The sequence below is a fragment of the Canis lupus genome, chromosome 7 (assembly GCF_048164855.1).
Source record: "Canis lupus baileyi chromosome 7, mCanLup2.hap1, whole genome shotgun sequence".
NCBI lineage: Eukaryota > Metazoa > Chordata > Mammalia > Carnivora > Canidae > Canis > Canis lupus.
Genome location: NC_132844.1, coordinates 62,360,812 through 62,385,791, shown reverse-complemented (window position 1 = coordinate 62,385,791; position 24,980 = coordinate 62,360,812). Strand labels below are relative to the sequence as shown.

Genomic DNA, 24,980 nt, shown 5'->3' with positions numbered 1-24,980 from the left:
ACTCAAAAGGCACTTTATTGTGAAAGATAAAAATTGATAAACTGTCCGACATTAAAATTAAGAACTTCTGTTCATCAAAAGACACTTTGAAGGGAATGAAGAGAAGCCACCAAGTGAGAAAAGATATTTGTAGAATATATACTCACCAAAAGATTCATATTTAGGAGATTATATTTCCTACAAATCAATAAGAAAAAGACAGAAAGCCAGTTGAAAAGTGAGCAAAAAGAGTTGAATACGCATTTCACAAAAAGAGGATATCCAGGGGCACCTGGCTGGCTCAGTTGGTGGGGCATAGGATCCTTGATCGCAGGGCTATGAGTTCAAGCCTCACACTGGGCACAGAGTCTACTTTAAAAATAATAATAATTAATAATAATAATAATACATACATACTTTTTTAAAAAGAGGATATCCAAATAGCTAATAAACATAAGAAGGGATCCCTGGGTGGCGCAGCGGTTTAGCACCTGCCTTTGGCCCAGGGCACGATCCTGGAGACCCGGGATTGAATCCCACGTCGGGCTCCCGGTGCATGGAGCCTGCTTCTCCCTCTGCCTATGTCTCTGCCTCTCTCTCTCTCTCTCTCTCTCTGTGACTATCATAAATAAATAAAAATTTTAAAAAGTTAAAAAATATTAAAAAAAAACATATGAAAAGGGGTTCAATTGCATTAGTCCTCAGAGAAATATAAAAATTAAAAACCACAGGTGCCTGGATGGCTCAGTGAATTGGGCGCCCAACTTTTGATTTCAGCTGAGGTCACGATCTCAGGGTCATGAGATGGAGTCTGCGTCAGGCTGGAAATCTGCTTGAGATTCTTTCACCTTTTCCCTCTACCCCTCCCCCTGCCCATACATTTTTCTCTCTCTCAAAAATAAATAAATAGAAATTTTAAAAAGTAAAAACCACAGTGCAATACAGCAAAATGGTTAAAATAAAAAGACGGAGAAAACCAAGCTTCCATGAGGACGAGGAGCTGCTGGAAGTCTAACGCATTGCTGGTGGGAGTAGAAGTTGGTTCAACAATTATTGAGCACCTTTCAGCATTATCTAATAAAACTGAACACATGCATAGTCTATGACCCAGAAATTCTATTCATCAGCAAATATTCATAGCAACATATGTAATAGCAAAAATCTGGAAAATTCAACAATAGAATGCAGAAATAAGTTGAGGTATATTCACACAATGGACTTGTTACAAAGTAATGAGAGAGAATGTGCTATTGCTACCCACGACAATGTAAATGAATCTCACAAACATAATATTGAGTGAAAGAAGCCAGACCAAAAAAAAAAAAAGACATTTACGTACTGTATGATTTCACTTACATGAAGTTCTAAAGCAGGCAAAATAAATCTACAGTATTAGAAACTAGCGTGGTAGTGACTCTTGGTGGTGCAGATGGGCAGTAACTGGCAAGGAGCACAATGCATTATTCCAAAGTGCTAACAAATGTTCTGATTCTTCATCTAAGGGTTGGTTACATGGCTGTGTTCAATTTACAAAAGTTCATCAAGCAGGAAGTTTAGAATTTCTGCACACATCTATATGAGCATTATACATCAATAAGAATATTATTTTTAATAGGAGTGTTAGACTTCTGGGGAGAACTAGATGAAGGGAGGTAGTGATCCAGAGTGGGAGGATGGCCAGGGTAGGGACTGGGGAACGGACTTCTGGACTTGCCTGTCCTTATAAAGCCTGGTCCTTTCTCGTCGGGCACTATATCTTCCCCTTGGGTCCAGGGGCTGAGATGCCAGTGTCACTATGGGAAACACAAAGGGGCAGCCAAGGGATGTGGAGAGGGAGGCAGAAGCCCTGGAACACAGCCCACCTCAACTCTGAGCCTCAGGAAAATGAAGGTAGTGCTACCCCAGCTGGCCACAAAGAGCATTAGGACAGCACAGGTGAATGACCAGGCCAACTGGTGGCGGCCGCCCCAGTGGAGATTGCAGCTGTCCTGTCACATGAACATTTGCTCAAAGGTATCCAAACAGCAGGAAAAGAGAGAGACACGATTTAAACCTGGAGCTGAGCATGTGTCGCAAGGGCATCATCAGACATCCATCTGCCCTTCCCTGCCAGCCCAGGACACACTTCTCATGGCCTGAACATCTCACCGTGTCGATGGGAATTCTCATGTTTAAAAAAGACATATTTTTCAATAAGCAAGGCCCCTAAACAGAAGCCAGCTTCTTCATCTGGTCTTGGTGGCAGACACAGTCATCTATTCCAGGATGGAGTGGAGGACCCACACATGCAGGGCTGCAGAGGGGCCTCTGGAAAGCGTCCCTAGGTGTAGTCTGTCCCCACCTTGGTCCAGCCCTTGGCACCATGCCCATCCTCTTAGTACTCCCTCCACACTACCACCAGCGTGGTCCTGTCTGCAAAACCCAGCTGTTCCTCTGCCCTTCAACCTGGAATGTTCTCTATCAACTCCCTCCTGTGAGACTGAGCACTCATTTCTTCCCCGACTCCTTCCTCTCCTTCTTCTGGAAGGCCTGTCTCCACTCCACTCACCTTGAGTACATGTGGTTCCCTCTGGAGACAGGGAGCTTCTTGGGAGCAGGCTGTGTGTCTTGTTTACCATTGTGTCTTTGGCACCCAGCAAATAGGAAATGAACATAAATGTTATCTGAAGGAAGGGAAGAAGGAACCTTCCTACAACTGGAGTCAGATTGTACGGGATCCACTAGGCTGCTTCACATGAATTCCAGGAATAGTTGGTAGAGGATAAATACCAGGTAACTGGGTGGCTAAGTCGGTTGAGCATCCAGCTCTTAGTTTCCCCTCAGGTCGTGATCTCATGGCCCTGGGATGGAGCCCACGTGGGGGTCTGTGCTTGGCAGGGAGAATCTTTGAGTTTCTCTGCCCCTCCTCTCTCTCTCTCTCTCTCTAATAAATAAATTAATCTTTGAAACAACAACACAGAGGATAAATACTCTGGCCCTAAGGACTGATTGTGGCATTGATCATGAACTGATGAGGGAAAATGTAGTTCAGCTGGACCCCCTCAGAGTTATGTGCAGATGTCACCACATGGGAAGTTGTCCCTGAGACCAGTCTACACATCCATTGTCCCATCACCATCAAGGCCATTCGTGTGGCCGACAGATGTGTTGACCTGTTAATCCTCCTGATGCCCCCACCAGGTGGCTACTAATCACCATCCCCATTTTACAGATAAGGAAGCTAAGGCACAAAAAGAAAAACCAGTGTGTCCCAGGACACAGAACTGGTAGGCCGCAGGGATGTGAGCTGGGGCTGGCTGAGTTGCCACCAGGTGCTAACCCCCCAGCTCAGTGCCTTTCAGTGTCATAGACCCATCCAGCCATCTTCACGGATTGACCTCCACAGGGTGACTTAGGAGGCCAGGGACCCGGGTTCATTTAAGGTGAAAGCACTGAGTTAAGGGTAAAGCGTACACGAAGGCTGAGGGAGGCGGGCTAGGGCAGTAGCCCTGTGTGTATGTGCCTGTGCATGAAAGTGTGTGTGCAAGCATGTGGCTGGGTGTGTGTGCAGACGTATATGCATGGGTTTGTGCGGATGCCCCTGTGTGCCAGGGCCAAAGGGAGGGGTTTGCCAATTAGAAGGCAATCGATGTGAAGCTTCCTCACATGGTCAGCGCACAGTAAATATTTGCAGAATTGAATTGAAATGCTAAAGAGAGTGCTCTACAAATGTGAGGTGCTATTATTACTATTATCTCCAAATTGCAGGTCTGGGGAAGAGGGGAGCAGGTAGAGAGGTGGTGGCAGTGTTAGTTAGCCTCCTGTCACCTCCAGTTCCGCATTGCACCAACTCCCTCACTGGACTCCCTCTGAGTGGTTTTCCTCCTGTGCTGGCTGAAGCAGGGATCTTGCAACCTGGGAAGATGGCAGTGACGATACAGTGACAACTAACATGCAAGCGGCCCTCTGGGTGGGCTGGCCCCTTGCGAGCGCAGCGCTCGGCCCGCCCCCTCTCCATCACTCCTCCTGGAGCGGCAGTTGTAATCCCATCGCACAGAGGACAAGAATGAGGCCCAGACAAATGGATTGGCCCAAAACAACGTGTAAGAACCACTTGAGAACTGGAGCTGTACTTTCCCACCGTCGATACCTGGCCATGGAACAGGGGGGCATGGACTGTGGAATGCAGAGCACCAGGCCCGAGAGCCGGCCACTTCCTCTCCCACTACCTCGATTTCCTCACTACAAAGTGGGGATGAGGGCAGCCTGGGTGGCTCAGGGGTTTAGTGCCTGCCTTCAGCCCATAGGGTGATCCTGGAGACACAGGATCGAGTCTCATGTCGGGCTCCCTGCATGGAGCCTGCTTCTCCCTCTGCCTGAGTCTCTGCCTCTCTCTCTCTCTCTATCTCTCTCTCTGTGTGTGTGTGTGTGTGTGTGTCTCAAGAATAGATAAGTAAAACCTTAAATAAAAAGTGGGGACAAATCACTGCTACAGCAGAGAGTGACTATGGTGACAGCATACAATCTAACACCTCGTACCTACTGAGCACTCAAATATGTGAGCTAGTCCTATATAGGCACTAGTCCTCCCTTGAATCTAATACTTGGGACGCCTGGGTGGCTCAATGGTTGAGCTTCTGCCTTTGGCCCAGGTCGTGATCCTGGGGTCCCAGGATTGAGTCCCACATTGGGCTCCTACAGGGGGCCTGCTTCTCCCTCTGCCTATGTCTCTGCCTCTCTCTGTGTCTCTCATGAATAAATAAATAAATAAAATCATTTTAAAAAAATTAAAAAGAATCTAATACTCACTTCTTCTCCCACCAGGTAATGAAATCAGAGTCAGAGAATTGGGGCACATTTAGGAATTATCTAGTCCAACCTGCTCTGGTAACAGGTAAGAAAAATGAGACCCAAAGAATAGCACCAAGGTCACATGGCTGGTCAGTGGCAGGGCCTGGATAGAAACAGATTTTCAACTCCCAGGCAGGGCCTCTCTGCTCGCCCAGAGTGTCTCTGATGGGAGCCCGCCTGAGGGTGCTGGGAGGCCAGGAGAGACAGGAGAGGGTCAAAGGTCCAGCCTCCAGAGAAGGGGTGGCAGCAAAGCCTGGGGGGATCAAAGCTGCCACAGCCTCCTGCAGTAGATGCCAGGCAAGGAAGCCAGAGAGTGGGGCGGCCCCGAGGGATCACAGCTGGCCCAGCAGCTCACAGGGGACAGTGTGTCATCCACTGAGGCCCTCCTAGACTCCTCTCCCTGACTCACCAGCCCCTCCCGTCTCATGGCCTTCCACAATCGGAGCCACTGACCAGGACATGGAGGAGGATGTGGGGGGAGAGGCCTTGACTGCCCAGCTGGCCCCCAGCATTCTCTTCTGCCCTCCATCTTAGCTCCAGCTGGTCCCTCCTGACTGCCACCAAGAGCCCACCAAACCACCGTGTCAACCTGCCTCCTCCCTGGAGGTCCAAGGCCTTAAAACTTAATAGTCTCTCAAATGCCGTAACGCTAGAGGGGGCTTTTATGGACTCGATGGGGGTAACATTGTGAAGGCGTTCCAGCCTCAAGTGGGCTGCTCGAAGTGGGCCACCTGCCCCCCACCCCCGCCCCCCCGCTTCCTTCAGGGACCCCGGAGAGGCCCCTCCCCCGTGAGGGCCATGCACCCCCCACCCCTAGTCCCCAGCCAGCGGGCTCCTCTGTGTTCTGCCCAGGTTATTAGGACTAGTCCGCCCCACAAACAGGGGCCTTGTGGGAGGTTGGGACCCCGCTGGCTCTGGCTGGATTGAAGCTAGAAGAGGGGGGGGGGGGGAGGTGGGCCAGGGGAAATATCTCAGTGACTAATGAGCGGGCAATTGAAAGCTCCTTCGTGTCAATGGGGAGCAGATGGGGAAGGAAGGGGATTCCTGCGGCCTGGCCTCAGAGGTGTGGGTGGCTGCGAGGGAGGGGGAGGCGGGGAAGCTTGTGGGGTCAGCAGGTGGGGGATGGGGGAGGGAAAGGAGGCCCCACCGGCTGTCACCCACCTAGCATCACCCACCAAGCAGCGCAGTTTCTGGGTCCCAGCGATGGGGCCGGGGCGAGGCCACAGTGTGTTCAGGGCCTTTTTTCTTCTCTTCCAAAAGCCCTATTTTTCTACTTCCTCCGTCACTCCCTGTCTTGTCCACTCAGTATCTCCTGGTCTGGCCTTGCCCTGCCCTTGTCCCCCCTTGGTCCTCCCTGCTCTCCCTTCTCAGAGGCCTCTGCTCTTGGTCCTGGAAGACCGCAAACCGAGACCGGCCCGGGCTTCCCAACAAGTGGGCAGCACCCCCACCCCCGTAAATAAAATACTAAACGACACTAAACAAAATACCCTGGCTGACTTGCCAACACACACACACACACATACACACACGCTTATCCCAGACACACATGTACACGTGAGCGCACGCGCACACACACGTACTCGCAGGCACACTCACACATATTTTCTTCATTACCTCCTCTAATACTGTCTTTCTTCCATCTTGAGTTCAATGTTGTTTTTTGTGTCTTTGCGACCCTCCCCCTCCACTTCCCCTCAATTTATTCCAGCTGTGAAAACCTTTTTCCCCATCTCCTCTGTCACCCCGGCAGATAGGTGAGTGGCAGGCAGAGGAGTCCACTCGCAGCCACCGTTGGTAATCGATGCCAGATGTTGAGCTGGCCCCCAGCCCAGCCCCAGGCAGGGCTCCCGCGCCCGGCTCCTGCATCTGGGTGTGAAAGGCGAGCCGCAGCCCCAGCCTGGGTCTCTGTGGGCTCAGAGGGACATGGGGGGTGGGAGTGGGGGTGGGGCTGGGCCCAGGGGCTGCAGGAGCCTGGAGGCCTGGGTGCAGAGGATAGTGGGCGGGTGGGGGGTGGCTTGGAGGAAGGTGGCCACCCAGCAGGTTGGCTGGGAATTGCGGCCTGGGATGACAGAAGCCCAGACAGCCCAGAGACAAGACACCAGAGAGCAGGCTTCCCTTGGCCCCTTGTTGGCCATTTTACTTCCCCAGGGGGTAAAAGGTTGGCTGCTGCTATTGGTTATAGATATATGTATTTTTAAAATACAAAAAGCCAATTAAACACACTGGAAGTCTCCACAAATATTCTCCTACTAATGCTACCCAAACCAGCTAACATTCACGGAGTATTAGGTGCTTTCTGAGTCGTTGCACATGAATTCACTCATTCCCTGTTTAAATTTCACAACAACAACCAAAATAAATAAATAAATTTCACAACAACCCTATGAGGTAGGGATCATAACAATCCCCATTTTACAGACGCAACAAAAGAGCCCTAGAGCATCTAAATGGCCCATCTAGAAAGTGGTGGCAACAAGATTTGAACCCAGACAGCCTGACTCACTCCTGAGACTACATGAGGCTCTTGGGAAAGACTTCAAAATATTAAAAGGTCAGAACTAGACGTAACCTGGTCCACATGCTTTTCTAAATAATGGAGGAATGGAGGCCCAGAGAGGAGAAGCGACTTGCACAAGGACACACAATGAGTTGGACCCAAAGCAGGACTGACTCCCAGTCCCGGTCGCTGTTCAGACTCCTGCATACAACACCACAATTCTGGCTCAGTCAGGCTCAGGGCTGCATACCCTTGGCCAAGAGCCAAGCTTCCTGGAGGAAGTGCCTTCTGTAGGGCTTGGGACAAGATGAGGACCAGAGACTGGCAGACAGGCAGGAGGAAGCACTTTCAATGGAAAGCATTCTGCTCAAAGACCAGTGTGTGTGCAGGGCAATACCAAGGCGGGCTGGCAGGTAGCATTAATTAATTCTCTACTAACAATCACTGGGGTCACAAAAGAGACTCAGAGTTAAGCTCTGCCCTTAAAAAGAAGGAAAGGGGAAAAAAAGAAAAGAAAAGAAAAAAAAAGAAAAAAAGAAAAAAGAAAGAAAAGAAAAGAAAAGAAAAGAAAGAAAAGAAAAGAAAGAAAAGAAAAGAAAAGAAAAGAAAAAAGAAAAGAAAAGAAAAGAAAAGAAAAGAAAAGAAAAGAAAAGAAAAGAAAAGAAAAGAAGAGGGAGTACCATGGGGGCAGTCTTTTGCTGTTTCAAATATAGTGGCAAGGTGATATTTGAACAGAGCTCTGAAGAGGTAAGGGAAGGAACCATGTGAACATCTGGGGTAAGAGTGTCCCAGGCAGAGAGACAGGAAGTGCAAAGGCCCTGGGGCAGGAGTGTGCTTCGCTGGCTGTGTCCAGAGCACAGGGACCAAGCAAGAGAATAATGGGAGGGCAACTGGCTTTTATTCCCAGTGCAGTAGGATGCCATGGGGAATCCCGAACAGAAGGGAGACATGGGACAAGAAGGGCAGCAGTGAAGGCGAAGGCGGGGGGAGTAGTAGTCAGATTCTGAATATGGTTTCAAATTAGAACCAACCTGATTTCCTAAAAGTTGGGCATGGGTGTAAGAGAGAGCCGTCAAGTCTGAGTCTGACTCCGGTTTTTTTGGCCAGAGCCACTGGAAGGACAGAGCTGACCTTGCTAAAGGAGCAGGTTTGGGGCAGATCAGGAATCTGCTTTTGAACCCACTGAATTCGGGGCGGCCACTCTCGTTGCTGCGATGGGTCGTATTGGAGACTGAGGCAACAAGGCAATCGGGAAAGATCTCGTCTTTATTTAAAATAGTGGTAGCCCGTTCATCGTGGATTTTTGGGGCATTCAATTTTTTAAGATATGACATCAAAATATTATTTATCTTGATTCCTGAGGTTTGGGAGCCCCATTTGTATTTTGTAGTCCAGTCTGGGCCCTGCCTGTTTTCAGATATCCACACGGAATGCAGGGGTTGAGCCAACCTCTCTGGATTCCCAGCCGCTCTCTACCCACAGCGAGCAAGAGGTCCCCTGAGTGGGATCGGTGGCAGGAATGTGACCTGAAGGGTAGCTGCATGCAGCCAGGAGGTGGTCCTGAATGGGGAACGTGGCCAGGGTGGGCAAGGCGAGGCCTTCGTTCTGATGCATGGCTGGCTGACCTAGAAGCAGCCAGAAGGGTGTGAGTCCATCAGCTCACCGCGCCCCACCCGGGGCCCCAGTGATGGATGGCATCTGTCTTCTGCTTTATTAAACTCACGCCGCTCCGTTCAGCCCTGGATTTGCAAACGGCTTAATAAGCATTTGGAAGGGATCGGGGGAGGGAGGCCGGGATTTCAGGGGGTTACCGAGACCCAGACAGGAAACGGCTTGCGCCCAGAGTGGGCCCCAGGAGGGAGTCCGGTGTCCGGGTGGGCGACTGGGGGTAGTATTTGGTTTCACAGAAGGCACTTGGGAGCCCGGGGCGGGGCGGGGGGGGGGGGGGACCACAGGCCTTTGGTGCCACCCCTCCCCCAGCACCGTTGTTACAACACACTAGGAGTTCACAGCACCCAAGGGGTGTTCTGGGCACTTTGGAAGGGCAAGGGGTTGCAGAGATGGACCAAGGATGGGGGAGGGGAAGAGGCAATCCCTGTCTGTCTAGGAGTTCCCAGCTGCAAGGGACAGTGGAATACGCAGAACTGAACCCACCCTCCCCCCCCCCCCACACACACACACATGCTCCTTTCTGAACTTCTGCAGACTCCATAGCATGTACCATGATTTGGAACCTTGTGTACAACCCCCAGCATTGGCACTGAGTGTGGGCCCTCGGTGCCCCTTCTCCTTTTTTTTTTCCCTTCTCCTGAATGAGGCTGGAAACCCCCAGGGGAAAAGAGGGGTATACCACAGCCATCTTCTCTCACACAGGCAGCTTGCACCCCACCGGCTCAGTCATGTGCAGGAGCCAGTTCCCATGGGCTTGCCAGAGCCAACTGCAGGCAGCTCTTCCCAGTCCATTGGCCAGTGAAGGGCCCCTTGGTAGACTGGAGCCCACCATGGTGGGAGTATTCATGCCATGGAAATCGTTAAACACTTTTTTTCCCCCTCTTGGAGGGTCAGCTCTTGGACATTTACCTGTGAACCTCTGCCTTGCCCACTCTGCCCCCAGCCAGAACCACTTCAGATATAATATATATATATATAAATCCACCCTTCTTCTTGGAAAGGTTGTAGGGCTCCTTCTGGACAGTGGTGACGGGACTGTGTCTCTTACTGATGAGGATGGTACCCAGTATGATTAAGTCTCAAAGTCTAGGTTCAAATCATGGCTCCTCCAGTCAATAGTTTGTGATTCACAATGTTCTTCAGTTGGATCTTGGAGGAGTTGTTCTGAGATTTAAATGAGATAATACTTGAAAGGTGTTTTAGAACAGGACCTGTGAACAGTAAGTAGCCAACAGACGTTAGGCCTTCCTGCGGGTCTGCAGTGATGCTAAGTAACTTGTCCTAACTCAAGCCTTACAACCACCCTTGATGGAGATACTTCTGTTATCCCCATTCTGCAGATGGGGAAAGTGAGGCTGAGGTGTGTTCATCTTTTCCTGAGGTCACATAGTGACAGAGCAGGGACTTGAACTCAGGAAGGTCATGGTCTGACAGCCCTGCTGTCTCACCGCTGTGCCACTGGACCTATCCAACAGGGCAGTGGGGCGGGGAATGGTAATAATGGTGGAAGTGGCCCTTGGTTTTCTTCCTCTCTCCATCTTGCCAGCAGCAGAAGGGAGGGATCCTCTTCCCGTATGACCTCAAGAAGAAGCCTCCTCAGAGCCCTGTCCCCCAGCACATCACCTCCACACCTGCTCCTCCAGGGTCCAGGAGCTACCTTACCCAGGAAACTCACTTCCCTCTGGCATTTGCCGTCTAGCTCTCTTCCAACCCACTACCTTTGTCTCTGGGCGGGTTTCTCACCTGTCTCTCCTTCTCTCTCTCTCCCTGCACACGTACCCCATGCCCAAGCTCCATCTCCACCCTGGTCCTCCCGAGCTCTGCACACCTGCTCCAGAGTTGCCTGGCCCAGGGCTGCAGAGCCGGCCCCAGGGAGGTCAAGGGCTCAGCAGCTTCCCTGCAATGTCCCTTCCAGGTCTCCTTTTATTTGTTAAAAATTTTTTTTTCTGTTTCTTGCTGATTTTACCAACTCTTCCTCCTTTTTCTCCCTCCATTTCCTTTCTCCTCCTCATCCTTGTTGGTCTTTGGTATCTCCATCTGTATGTCTTCACTCCTTCCATCTCTTGCTCTGTTTTTGTCTCTCCCTAGGTCCGTCTGTCTGGTGACAAGTGTGTCTGGGTGCGTTTCTCTGTCTCTTTGTTTTTTGTGGACGTCTGTGGGTCTATCTCTCCTCCCCATGTCTCTTCCTTTCCGCAACATCCTAGAGTCAGGGGGCGGTGCAAGGCGGGGGGGGGGGGGGGGGGAGTTCCCCATGTCTCAGAGTCTAGCTTTACCTCAGTGCCTTTCCTGCTCTGTGTGTGGGGGGGTGTCTGTCTGTCTGTCTGTCTGCCTTTGACTCTGTGTGTCTGTCTTCAGGGCTGTCTCTCCGGGTCTCTCTCCAGCAGCATTCTTTAGGGCTGCACTTTGGAGTCTCCCGGAGGAGACCCCCACTCACCCCTCCCAAAGTTCACTGCCTTGTCAAACGGAGCTAATCTCTTCTGGGAGGAAAAAGCCTCATTCAAACTGGGGGGCGGGGGGAGCAGAGGGGGAAGGGGAGGTCTCCTTGGCTGCAGCCTGAAAACACCCTGGCCCATAATACCCCTTTTGTTCTAGGCTGGTGGGAGGGGGTGGGCGGTGGAATGAGAGAGGGGGGATATTAAAGGAGCAGGTGAAAGACATGTGTCTTCAGCAGCCAGAGATAAGCGCTTACCCCCTTCTAATCTGACTGAGGCCTATTATCTTCCCGCCACAGTCATTACTATTAATATTAAACACCCCCAACCCAGCTAGAAAACAACCTGAAGGGGCCGACTCCTGGCCCCAGACAATTCTGCGGGGGAGACCCTGCCCTACACCTCTTCCTGCAGGACTTGACCACCTCCTTGGTCTCCCCAGACCCCAAGCCCCCTTGAACTTCCTCAGGACCTCAGGCCCCTAAGAGCCCCCCCTTCTGCCCCTCCCTCAACCCCGCCCAGTGGCCTTTCGATCACCAACCCTTCCTCTCTCTTCTGGACCCCCCATGTCAGCTTCAATTCTGGGGGTGTCTCTATGCCACAACCCTCTTCTCTGCACACCTCGGTATAACCTGATATGTTAGTCAGAAGCCTGTAGAGGTTTATTCCGTTGACTTGACATCTGACGGAATTGTATTTGCATTCCAACGCCCACACTTCCAGGCTGGGTCACCTTAACTCTCTGAGTCTCAGTTTCTCACCTCTGAAATGGGGGCAAGATATAGCCCCTATGACATGGGGCTGTTGTCAGGATTATACAGAAGGACTCTCTGTATTAGACGCTTGATGCATTTTAACAGCTCAGTAAAAGATCATGGTAACTGTTGTTCCTTGGACAAAAAGCAACCCAGGGGAGCAGGTCTCCCCACTCATCCCTTCATCAAGCCACCAAACAATCACTGGGCCCCTACGCTATGCCAGCTTCTATGTGGAGCTCTAGAAATAGGGGGGCAGAAAAATAAATTCCTGCCTCCAAGAATTCACAAACTAGTGATAGCAAGAGACACATAAACAGGTAAACGCATCATTGCAGTGCTCAGTAATACGAACCACAAGAGAAGTTTATACAAAGAGCTTTGGGAACAGGGGCGACGAATTCCCCCTCCGTGGGCGATGTTGTGTCTACACCACTAAAGGATTAATTGCCTATTCAGTATCTACAAGGTGGTGAAGCCAGTTATCACTGTACTCATGTATATGGTTATAGCTCTCAAGAGGAGAAAGTCATTAGGCTTCTGCCAGGAGTGGCAGAGGTTTAGCTGGGGGACCAGCCATGGGGGACCCCTTCCCTGCTCCCAGGACCCTGCATTGCTAGAGTGGTCTCAGGAGCCTGCAGACACAAGAAGGAGGGAAGCGAGAGCTGATGTTTATTAAATGTGTTCCTCTGAGACAGGCACTGGGCTGGATGGTTCAGTATCCGGTCACTTACTCCTTATCACACCCGTCTCCCCAGCTGGCTTCATTGTACCCATTATACAGGGGAGCCAGCAGGCTCACGGAGAGGACATGGCTTTCCTAAGAGCCCATTGCTGGAAAATGGAAGAACACATCTTCATCGCTCTGACTCCCAAGTCCATGGTATTTCCATTCCCAGTGCATCTCAAATTTCCAACCCCGACTCCATCCTTATCATCAGAGGAGCTTGAAAAAATATGCAAGAGGTGGGGAGGGGATTGGATGAGGAAAACAGCCTGCTTGCAAACCCTGAACTCTTTTGACATCCTCTGTTTTATCTTAGAAGTCTACATGAATTTTGAATTTTACTCCATAATTTAGCTATGTGTGCTATAAATAAAAACGTTTTAAAATGTCATTAAAAACCTTCCCCAAAAAGTCTCAGACAAAAATTTGAGGCTCCAGAAAGCTGTGCCAAGTTTATTCTATTCCCTCTTTTTTTTTTTTTTTAAGTTTTATTTATTTAAGTAATCCCTACACCCAAGGTGGGGCTCGAACTCATGACCACCGAGATCAAGAGTTGCACACTCCACAGACCGAGCCAGCCAGGCGCCCCTATTCTATTCTTCCTGTGTCCCCTCTGGAAGGGCATTTGTTGTTTGCATCTGTTTGTGTTGTTTGTAGCCTTGTCCACTTCTTGTGGTTGTCTTCCATCTCCATGACTTATTTATTTTATAACTGGAAGTTTGTACTTCTTAATCCCCTTTGTCTATATCGCCCATCCCCCACCCCATCCCCTCTGGCCATGACTAGTTTGTCCTCTGTCTAGAAGAGTCTGCTTGGGTTTCTGTTTGTTCATTTGTTTTGTAGCCCTGTCCACTTTGGGTGATGTACCCCCTTCCTTCACAGAACGGCTGGGCCCCCATTCCCTGCAATCCTATGGGGCTGCCAACCACAATTCCCCCATTCCACCTGCCCACATGAGCCAAACTGAGCCAATCACTGCACACCATTTTCCTACCCACTTGATTGGTCTAAGGGGCGGGAGTATGACTCAAGCTCCGCCAATAGGAGTCTTTCTCTATGATTTTCTAGCTAGAGGGTGTTGGAAACCACACACACTCTCTTTCCTCTGAGGTGTAAGAATAAAATTGTCTGTTGCCAGTCTCTTCTACCCACCTCTCCCTGTCATCCAGCAAATGAGATGCTCTGACCTTCTTGTCCCTCCCCACTCTTAGTAGAGGGGAGGAAAGAGGCCCTTATGCACCAAAAAACATAGCCAAGATATGGGTGAGGTCAAGAAAGAATGCAAGAGAGAAAGCTGATGGTATCTTTTGAGGCATGACAGTCTCTAAACTGTGCCTACACTCCCACCGCGTGTGTGTGTGCACACATACACACACACTCCTTCCTGGTTGAGTCAGTAAATCTCTTTCCTTTGGTTTAACTGTTTGGGGGTGAGTTTCCATCACTTGTTTGCTAAGCAGTACCTTCTAGAACACTCAGTTCTACTTAGTTCCTCCTGGATCACCAACACCTGCAGGCAAAAGAAGGAGCAAGGCCCCAACAGGCTTTAGGATTAAGGAAGTTCAATTTAGATGCGATACAGGTGCCCCGTTCTTCCACCAGGGACCTCCAAGGTCTCTCAGTTCTGGGCTGGAAAGGACCAAAAGCAGAGGGATGACAGGGACCCTTCTAATCAGAAAGCTCTCTGCTCTCTTCAAGGAAGGCTGGCTCCGCGCCCTGCCCTGGAAACACATCCTAGGACCCCCTTCTCTGAGACATAGCAAGTCTTTACACTTGCTTCACCTAGTCCTGCCCTAGTGGGAGCTGGACAATAGCCGATCTTCTCCTGTTCTCGTCCTTCTGAGGCCTCACTATTCTTTTGCCCGTTTGTGTTGGTTCATGCATGCTGTGTGGACTGTGTACTGGTTAAGAGCCCAGATTCAGACTGTGCAGGCTCAAATCCTGGCTCAGCTACTAGTGACTTTGAGCCCAAAGTTGCTTACCTCCTCTGGACTTCAATGTCTTCACCTTCAAAATGGGAAGGATTTGATTAATTAATGCTTGTAAAGTGCTTAAGCCATCTCTGGCACAGAGTAAGCACTCAGTGTTAGCCATGATTATTATATGTTAATGCTGTGTGTGCGCATGTTTGGGGAGGTGGGTTCCTCCATCTGACTAGGAGTTCCCTGAGGACAGGAGATTTGCCTTGTTCATCTTTGAAGGCCCAGGCTCATTGAAAGGATGCTTCAAAGAGGTTCGTTGACGGAGGGAACAGGAAATGAATGAAGGCTGGCTGGCTAAATACTCTGAAGATTCCAATCTTGATTTCTGTCCTTAGGTCTCTCAATAGCCCCATGGGGGTCTCCAGCAACTCCCTACTCCTGCTGCCGGAGGGGCAGTTTGTCCGACAGAAGAGGTCTTGTCACAAAGTAACACTGGAAGCAAAAGCAGTTGTGCCCTGTTATAGCCCTTGACTGTGTCCAAGGCTCTGTCACAATACCACAAAACACTGTGATGTAGACAGGATAAAGATCATACTTAGCCCATTTTACAGATGAGTAAACTGAGGGCAGTTCTATGACTTCTCAAGGAAAAGTCCCAGCTGAGGCTGGAGCCTGGTCCCCAGGCTTGGAAAGATCTCTGTCAACCTCTCTCAACCACATCCCAGTGATCAGATTTCTCTCTCTGTTCCCTCCTGATTTGGTCAGGGAGGGGTGGGGAGGGATGAGCCAGGCAGCATTCACTACATCATCTTGGTCCATGTGGTCCAGACAATAGCAGAGGAGCCAAAGGCAGATGACTATGAATTCATCTTCCATATATCTTGATACTTGTACAGCCCAGCGGGAGGGTGGTGGAGAGGAAAGGGAGGCCCAGAGCCCAGGTGTCACAATGACTCCAGAGTACACAATGGCCCATTGTGCCCCTCCATGTCCCCCCTCCTCCTCCACCACACCCAGCACATGGTGTCCTGTTTACCTGCCTCCAGGACCTGGCTCCATCTCAGGTGCCACTCCAGCCGGGCCTACGCACAGGCATTGCCAAACCCTTTGCCCACGAGCCTTGGCCTGGCAGCAGCACGCCTTCCTGGGGACTCCCCGCCAGCCCCAGCCTTTGTCCTAGCCCACTCCCTGCCACTCCAACACGGACACCTCCTCATGGCTCATAGCACAGTGCCTGGCACACTGTAGGCTCTCCGGAAGTGGTTCCTGACAATTATAAAGGCTCCCTGAGGATGACAATAGCCTCCAGTACGTGGGCCTCTGTGAAGGAAGAGCTTCTCCCAGCCTCAGAGGTGGGAGAGGGTATTGTGAAGGACGTGGGTTGGCGGCTGAATGTCAGCTAGACCTAGAAAAGGCTTGCTTTCCTGCCCCCTTTCCTGAGCCCGGGGTTCTGGAGGGGGAGGGGGCAGCATGGGAAGAGTGAGCCTGCCAGTCTCTTGGGGACAGGAGACCCCTGTTAGGTGCTCTCTTGATCCCACATGGGATGCCATTCTCCCATTGTCTCAGAAGTCAGAGGGCAGGGGTCAGGGCATCTCCAACACATCCAGCCAAGAGGACAGATGGAGAGGCATGGCTCCTCAGGCCCTGGTTCTGTTTGGGGGCCAAGGAGCCACGTAGAGGTGAGAGGGGAACTCTGGGGAGGGAGTCAGCCATCCACACATCCTCTAGGCTCTGGGGCTGTGGCAGAGGAAGAGGAGGAGAAGGAAAGAGAAGAAGAGAGCCAAAGGGAGCAAGAAGGGAAAAAGAGGGGGGCACCACAGAGAAAAGCCACAGAGGCAGGCAAGAAATGGGAGAGCAGAAAACCATATCCTCAGATGACCAGCCTCCAGAAAGGAAGCTGAGGTTCCCCCCAGCTCAAAGGAGAAGCAGACATAAATCCCAAAGGCTGTAGGGGAGCTTGGAAAGCATCCAGTCCAACCCACTTGTTTCATTTATGAAAAATCCAATGCCCAGAGAGGGAACACGGCTTGCCCAAGGATACACAGCGAGGCAGGATGCAACTCAAACCAGAGCCACAGAACAGTGGCCCCGGGCCAGAAGACACTTCTTAACTTTCTGCTGAGCAGCAAAAAGGGCCTTCAGATGCTCTTGCTCTGCTTGGCTTCCAGAGATGCAGGAACAAGAAGAGCAGCCATCCCAGCTCACCCAGCCTGGATTCAGGTATCAGAGGGAGGAGATGGCACATCCAGGGCGACCACCCACTGGGCACAGCATTGTCTCCCTAGTGTCACTTGAGCCGAGGTCTGACAGGCTTTCATTTTACTTATCCACTTAAACCACCACTTACTTTGTGTGCCCAGCACTGTGCCCAGTCCTCAGATTGGGGAGAGCAGGCAATCAGAAAATGGCAGGGAGGCTACAAGGTGGTCTGTCCATATCCTTTGGAAGAAAGACAGGTAAAACGGATATTCGTTTGGAGCTTACCATAGGCCAGCTGCTGGTCCTCTATTATCCCACTGGATCTTCACTAAGCATTGCCAGGGAAGGACAGAGGGAGAGAATCTGAAGCAGCCTCCCTCTGAGCTTGGAGCCCGTGGTGGGGCTCCATCTCACAACCCCAAGATCATGACCTGAGCCGAAACCAAGAGTCAGAGGCTCAACCCACTGAGCCATCCAGGTGCCCCTAGAATCCTGTTCTTAACCATTAGGCTGTACTATCCCTAGGATGAGCTTTAAGTGATAGAGTAATGAGCCCCACCAGCACCACCCTGGGCCCATCACACCCCTCCTTCTATCCCAGCCAAGCTGAGTCAGTCCCTTCTCTGGGCACACCCTGAGGCTGTTATAAATACATCACTTGGGCCCTTATTTTCTGTCTTGTCTTAGAATTAATTGTTGGCATGTCTCCCTGGCAAGTTTAAAAGGGCAGAAATGGTCTTTGATCATCTATGAATCCCCAGTGCTTAGCACAGTGCCTGGCACGTGGCAGGTGCTCAATGATTGCTTTCCGAAGGGGTATAGCTAAAAAAAATGTGACATCCCCATATGGCATCTGTAAACAGAGGACAAGTCCCAGTAGAGGCTTAGGCCCTAGGGGGGCAAGGAGTCCCATCCATCTCCATCTCCTGACTCTAGCGCACTGCCTGGCATTCAGTAGGTGTTCATAATTGTCTATTTGAATGAGTACAGTCAATATGGACTAGGCTTCAGATACGAGCCTTTTGTAGGTCTAGAGGGTGGGGTCAGGAGGTCTGGGACTGCATCTGGATTGGGCTCAGAACTGAGGGTCTCTCCCCAAGAAGTTGGGGGCCCAGCCAGGCCTCCATGAGAGCCTGCAGAGGACTGGGATTCAGGGTGCCAGGGACAGGTATTCCTGGGGACTCTGCCAAGACTCGGAGCTGGGGGCCAGGGGTGGGCTGGATCCAAATGAAGAGAAGTGATCAGGCTGGAATTAGGATACCTTCTTCAGCCTCTTCTGTTTGCAGGTGCCAGAGGACAGTACCCTAAGCCTACAACAGTCACTGCTAACCTTGTACAACTATCAACAGAAACAGGGGAGGAGAGCAACGAATACCTGTGGCTTGGGCTCCAAAGTCTAGAAGAGGAGCCAAGGAAACAACTGAGATGGACAGAGGTGAGGAGAGAGACCCAAGGAGGCCTCTGGGGAGGAGCAGGAAGGTTGCTGAGGAAGTCTGCACTCCCAGCAAGTTGTGCCTCTGGCAGCAACCCCACTGGGCTAGGGTCCCAGGGATTTATTGACTAATCCTCAAATGATACACTCTCCCTGATTTATTCTCTCTCCCGCTAGCGCCCTCACAAGATCCCATTGTCTTCAGACACTGCTGGCCCAGGGCCTCCACCTCAGGGCCTCCTGCCTCCCCAGCATTTCCGGGGGGAACGGAGGCTCCCCATCACCAGAAACCCATGTTGTGCTTTGCTCTCCCGGCCTGAGGGTCAGGCTGCCAGGCCACCAGGCAGTGCCAGGCACAAGGCTGGCGGCACCTAGTCAACTCGAGAAGCTGCTGGTGAGCAGGGTGAGTGCCTGGGGCTGCTGGCGTTGGTGCTGGCCGATGCCCTTGCTGGGCAAGTCTGAGGGGGGAGGCAGGGGCGGGTGGGGGCGTGTCACCAAGGAAGTGGGTGTTGGGGTGCTGAGCAAGGGAGCAGAGGAAGGTCAGAGTGGAGGTTTTCACTGATCCGAGTGGGCGGGAGTAAAGAGAATTCATAAAAAGTTTCTTTCTTCTTTAATGGTCTTTTTTCCCTATCCGAGGGCCCGGGCGCGGGAGGTGAGGGAAGAGGGGAGGGGGCAGGGCAGGCCCTCCACAAGTGACACTTAATTCCCGGTCTGGACTGGGCCGGCGTTTGAAAGCAGCTAAATTAGCAAAACAGAAGTCAACTGTCGATTGCTTCATTGGAGGATTAAGTGTGATAAATGGGGGGTTTGTTCGCTCCAAGGTCCAGATGTTGTGTCTAAGTGAGGGGTTTTTTCAAGGTTTTTTTTTTTTCTTTTCTTTTTCTTTCTTTTTCCTTCCCTTTTCTTTCTTTTCTTTTCTTTTCTTTTCTTTTCTTTTCTTTTCTTTCTTTCTCTTTCTTTCTTTCTTTCTTTTTTCCCCCTCTTTTTTTTCTTTCTTTTCTTTTCTTTTTTTTTTAACATTCTTGGCCCAGGGCCCATATATATTTTGGATACTGCTGGGAGTATATAATATCATTGGAAAATGATGCGGTCTGCTAACCTTTTAAATAACATTTCCTCCCTCCTCTATTTTCTAATAGTTTGTTTTTCTTTCCATGTTTGCCTTTTATTGGGGGAAATTTTTTTTGGAAATTAATGAGGCTCGAGTTTGGAGACCAAAATAAAAAAAAAAAAAAGATTTAAAAGAGGGGAGTGTAAGCGGCAGAGGGGTGTGGAACGAGGCTGGGCGGGAGGAAGACTGCTCTTTGTATCTTTTAAAACTTTCCTGGTTCGATTTTTTTTTTCTTCTTCTTTTTTCTGCTCTTCCAGCGGAGGCTGCCCGGGGCCCTCCGGCGGGGCTGCGCGGTGGCGCGCGGGCAGGGAGCCCGGGACTCTCCGCGGCGCCCGCTCGCCCAGCTCGGGGCCTCGGGGCTGCGCGCCGCGGGCCTCCGGGAAGAACCTGCCATTCCCCGGCCGCCCGGCCCGACGTGAGACGGGGTGGGGGTGGGGGTGGGGGCGCCTCCTTCCTGAGTGAAACCTACGGAATCCGGCAGGAATTCGGGCCTCCCAGATTTAAGAAAACAAACAAAGGAAAGATTGTCAGAGAGGGGCCGCCAAGAGCCGCCGGGCCGCCGCGCTGCCCTCCAGGCTCACCCCGGGGGCGCCCGGGCCTCCCGGCGGGGGCGGAACCCGAGGCTGGACGGGGGCGGGTGGGGGCGGGTGGGGGCGGGTGGGGGCGCTCCCCCGGGTGGTCCCCGGTGGGCTTCCCTGCCCTGGGTCTCGGCTAAGCGGCCGCCCCCTGCCTCGGGGCGCCAGGAAAGGCGAGTGCCGCCGGCGTGGCTGCCCGCCGGAGGAGGGGCCCTGCGGGAGTCCCTCGGGCGCGCCCCGTGCTGCGAGGCAAGCCCCTCCGCAGAGCCCCACCCCGCACGCGCCCAGCCGGGTCCCTAAGCCAGGTCTAGGGCGAGGCTCAGGTTTCTCTGAGGGCCCGAGCGCTTCCTCCGAGCAGCCACCTCGGTTCCTCGCGGCCAAGACCAGGTCACCGCGCGGGTGGGCCCAGCCAAGGGAGATTCTAAGAAGAATGACACAAAGTGCGAATGTGAGAAGGAGGTTCGGTAAAAACAGGAGGCGTGGACACCTGTACGGCGGCAGCAGCCGGGCGGTAAACGTGCTGGGGCTCAGGGCCGGCCCAGCCCTCCCCGACTTCCCGTTCGCGACTCCGCTCCCGAAGTCAGCGCCCCCTGCCTCTGTTTCCCTGTCCTCCCAGCTCTCGGCGCGCGTGGCTGGCGGCCGCCCCTTTGCAGAATGTCTCTGCCCCTCCGGCGGCCCTTGCTTGGGGGCGCCCGTCTCGGGGTCTCCCTCGCGGCCCGCCCCTGCTCGCGGCCCGCCGCCCCCTCCGCACTCCCCCGCCCCGCCCCCGCCCTAGGTGGTTGGGCGCCCGGCCCGGGGCCGAGGCCGCCCCCGGCTGGGCCCTGCCCGCGCTGACGGAGCCTCGCGCCCGCGGCCCAATTAGCGCGCGGCGCGAGGGACGCGGCATCTGGAATTGCGCTGCGCTCACGGCCAAGGCCGATTGTTTAGTCTGCGCGGCGGGGCGGGCGGGCCGCGCGGTGGCCCCACATCTGGAGCCGCGGCCAGACGGCCCTGCTGGCGGCTGGCCGGGGTGCGTGTGCATTTTTAACTCTGGGATTTGCTGACAAGTTAAGAAGTCAGAAAGTCAGTGGCGGCGGGGCCTGGCGAGGCGCGCGAGCGAGGGAGGGGCCGGCCGAGGCCCAGGCGCACCCGCCGCCGCCGCCGAGGAGACACGCTCCCGGGGCGCGCGCAGCCGCTTGGCACTTTGGCCCAGCGTGGCTCCCCCCAACCCTTGCCCCCACCCGCAGCTGCCGCGTGTTGACTGTTCTTCCGGATTGCTTCCCTCCCCCGCCTCTATCCTCTCCCACTCCTCCTTCCTCTTCACTAATTAAGTGGCCAAATTATCCCGAAATCCCACACTCCCCAGCTGGCCGGAGCTCCTTGGAGGCTAGCCTCTGAGGGGGAGGCCTGGGAATCTCAGGGCTCCCACGCTTTGGAGGGAGGGCAGAGAGGCCCAGAGAGGGCCAGCGACTTGGCCGAGGTGGTGGAGCAGTTAAGTGGTGGAGCCAGGACCCGAGGCCAACTCTCTCGACCCCTAATATGGCTCTTGGCACAGTTCCGGGTCCCTCTTGGGGCTGGTCCGGGCTGATGAGTAGTCTCACATCATCTGAGTTTCTTCCCATCCTTAGAAATGTGCTTTTGCACTTCCACTCATTCATTCAACAATATCTGTGGCTCACGGCCTGCGAGGCTTGGGGAATATCGCTGTAAACCAGACCGGCATGTTCTTATGCTACAGAACTTCCATTTGAGGGGGGAAGCCAGAAATGTGGGGGAGACAGGGACTTCACAGTGAACAAGCAAGTCCATGTGTGTCTCCACTTTGCAGATGGACAGTCTGAGGCCCAGAAAGGCTATTCGATTTGTCCCAGGCCACACACCGTCACACGTGGTAGAACTGAGGTGCACATTCAGGCTTGACCCCAAAGAAAGCCAGGGCTCTTCCCCTGCAAGAGGCTGCAGGAGAATTTTGTAGTCATCCAGAACTGGGTGACTGGCATCCGGGTGCTATACCATTTCCTTCCACCAGCAAAACAAGTCTTCACCAGGCCTCTGCTATAGTGATCGTCACTAGCATTTGTGCACACCTTTCATTTTCCTAAACCATTTTCCACTTACTTAGTCACTTTAAATCTTCACCACAACTTAGAGATGTAAAGCATTATTATCGTTGCCACGTCTGGAAACCGAGGCCCACCAGCGTGCGCAAGATTCTCAGTAACAAGAACCTTCCTTTTTCTTCCAGTTTTGGTCTGTTTTTCTCTTGTTCTGTTTTCCATGGAAACAGACCTCGGCACCCACCCTCATCCCCAGGGAATGGTGACTACATTATGCCTCTGAGATGTCTCCCCAGGAGCTTGAGGGGTGACTATACTGTGCTGTGGGTTCTCACACAGCCTCCTGGGAAGCTGGGCCTGCTTTTCTGGATGTATGAGTCTACTCCAGCTGCACAGCCATTCGAGGCTAGGGACTTCAGGTTTCATCTGGTTCTAAATGTGTCACCCAGCAGTCACATCCCCTCTCTTGAGATGGGAGATTCGGGGTAGAGCACATCTTCTTTTCTCAAGTCACAGACTCATTTCAAAATTGGCTGGAAGCTCTAGATCACCAACGTCAAGTGGTTCATGAGCATGCATGTACTTACACACTCAATTTTTGTGTATTTTGAGGAGATTTAGGGACTTCGAAAATGTGTCCATGTGCATCCTAGGGATTCCAAGACCCCTGCATTAAGAATCTCTGTATTAATGGTTTCTATATTTGCCAGCCACGGGCAACCCCCATTACAGACCTAGAAATAAACCACACAGCACCCCTGTGGGATTTCCTTGGATCCTTTTGGGATTCTTTCCACCGAAGAGTCAGCTGTCAGAAGCCCTCCGGCCTTATCTTTCTGGATCCTTTACCTTGGAAGTTGTCACGTGATAGGAAGAGGCAAGAGTCATCCCAGTGGGGCCGGAAACACACACCTGTGTGTTTTGACCATGGGGTGTGTGTGAATAGTGTGCCACTGGGCACCTCCCACTTTAGATAAAGCCTAGATAGGGGAACTCCCCTCCTGCCCAACGTCATCGCCAGCCACACCTTACCTGTTCTCAGCACCCACTCCCAAAAACCGTTCTGACTGACCACAACCGTTCACAGTACAGGATGAACAGAGAAGGTGTCAATGTCCTGATTTTACGGAAGGAGCAGATGAGTGGTTGTACACCTATCTCAGCATCACACAACGAGTTCAAATTTGAGCAGTGGGGCAAGTCTAGGTTTTCCCAGCTCCAAACCCAAATTCCTTTTCATCATCGGTAATTATGGTGAGCCCACTGTGTGCAAAACTCTGTGCTGGAGAGAAAAGTGAAGTCAGCAAAGGGTACCACTGAGGCCCCACCCACGTCCCCAGACTCACTTCTTGGTTCACCTGCAGCTGTCACTGCCCGAGGGCAGTGGGCCTGGAGCTGTCCACCCTGACTGGTCTGTCTGCTTCCCACCTACACAGTTTGTCCAGTGCTGGGCCCCAGCGAGCTGTGCTCAGCCCACATGGCTGCTGGGACATGCCAGGGATTTATGGCCCCAAGGGACACCCCTGACTAAGGAGGGCTGGGGTGGATGGAGGAATAGGCTGGCCGCCTCAGCACTCTGCAGGACAGTTCTGCCGTGAGTTCCCCCAGTCCTCAGCGAGCCCCCGTGACTACCTGGAATCAACTCATCCTCCGCCTTTCATTGGCTCTTCTCTTTTCTCTTCCCCATCCTCTCCCTCTAGCTTCCAAGGACCACCTTCCAAATAAACTACTCACACTCAAGTACTTGTCTCAGAGTCTCTTTTGAGGGGACCCAAACTAGGACACACAAACACAAACACACATGCGTGTGCATGCACCCATGTCTCTGAAAAGGCAGGGCACAGAGAAGTGCTGCCCAGTTGTGACCAGGTGGCACCAAGAGTAAACGCTGACACACCCGGAGCTCTTAGACTGTGTCCTTCACTTTGCTGTACACATTCATCCTACACCAACTTCATTTAATCCACACCACCATCCCATTATATACCTGCTTTACAGAATAAGAAACCGAGGCTGACAGATGAACCTACCCCAGGTCCCTCTGCTGGGTGGTAAAGCCCGGCTGTAGGCTCAGACCTTTCCACCTCCAAAGCAGTCCCATAATGACCCCATGTTGCGCTCCCAGGAGCCAGCATTGTAGGAACCCAGAGAGGTCCAGAAGGACTTCCTGGAGGAGATGGGGCTTGGCTTGAGCTTGAAGGACAGTGTAGGGTTTTGTTTTGTTTTTTAGATTTTATTTAACTTGACAGAGAGAGAGAGAGAGAGAGAGCATAAACAGGGAGAGTGGCAGGCAGAAGTAGAGAGAGAAGCAGACTCCCCACACAGCAGGGACCCCGATGCAGGGCTTGATCCCAGGACCTGGGAATTTTGACCTGAGCCAAAGACAGGGGCTTAGCTTAACTGAGTGAGCCACCCAGGCATGCCAAGGACAGTTGGGTGGAAAAGAGGAAGGAAAGTTCTGAACAGGGTGTGAAAGTGTGAAGAACTTTGAAAAGAAGGTAAGGAGCTGGGTCTGGCTGCCCAGGGAGCTGTGTCTAGGAATTGGAGCAGGTTAAAGCCTGGCTGTGGAGGCCTGATAATGAATAATCAGCCAGGAGGAATGGCCTCTTCCTTTCCCCCTCTCCCTGACTGGCCTGTGTCAGAGAGGGCTCCCTCCCAGCTGTCTCTAGGAACTGAGAGGGAAGCCTTTGGGGACTGGCCAGAGGAGTCCTGCTGTCCACCTGGCCTGCCCCGTTTCCTGGCCAAGCACCCCCTGGACTCCCATCAGCCCCTGTTTCCAAGTAGTAAATAGATGTATAAGGCAACCATCTCCAT

The 24,980-nt window shown here is 52.3% G+C and overlaps 1 long non-coding RNA gene across 1 annotated transcript; it reads left to right on the top strand.

The window, feature by feature from the left end:
* The first annotated feature begins 15,810 nt into the window (after positions 1-15,810).
* LOC140636335 (uncharacterized) lies at positions 15,811-18,846 on the top strand. Its single transcript, XR_012033606.1, has 4 exons — positions 15,811-16,165; positions 16,827-17,033; positions 18,299-18,447; positions 18,622-18,846. It is a non-coding gene; the product is annotated as an uncharacterized lncRNA (long non-coding RNA).
* Positions 18,847-24,980: the final 6,134 nt, after the last annotated feature.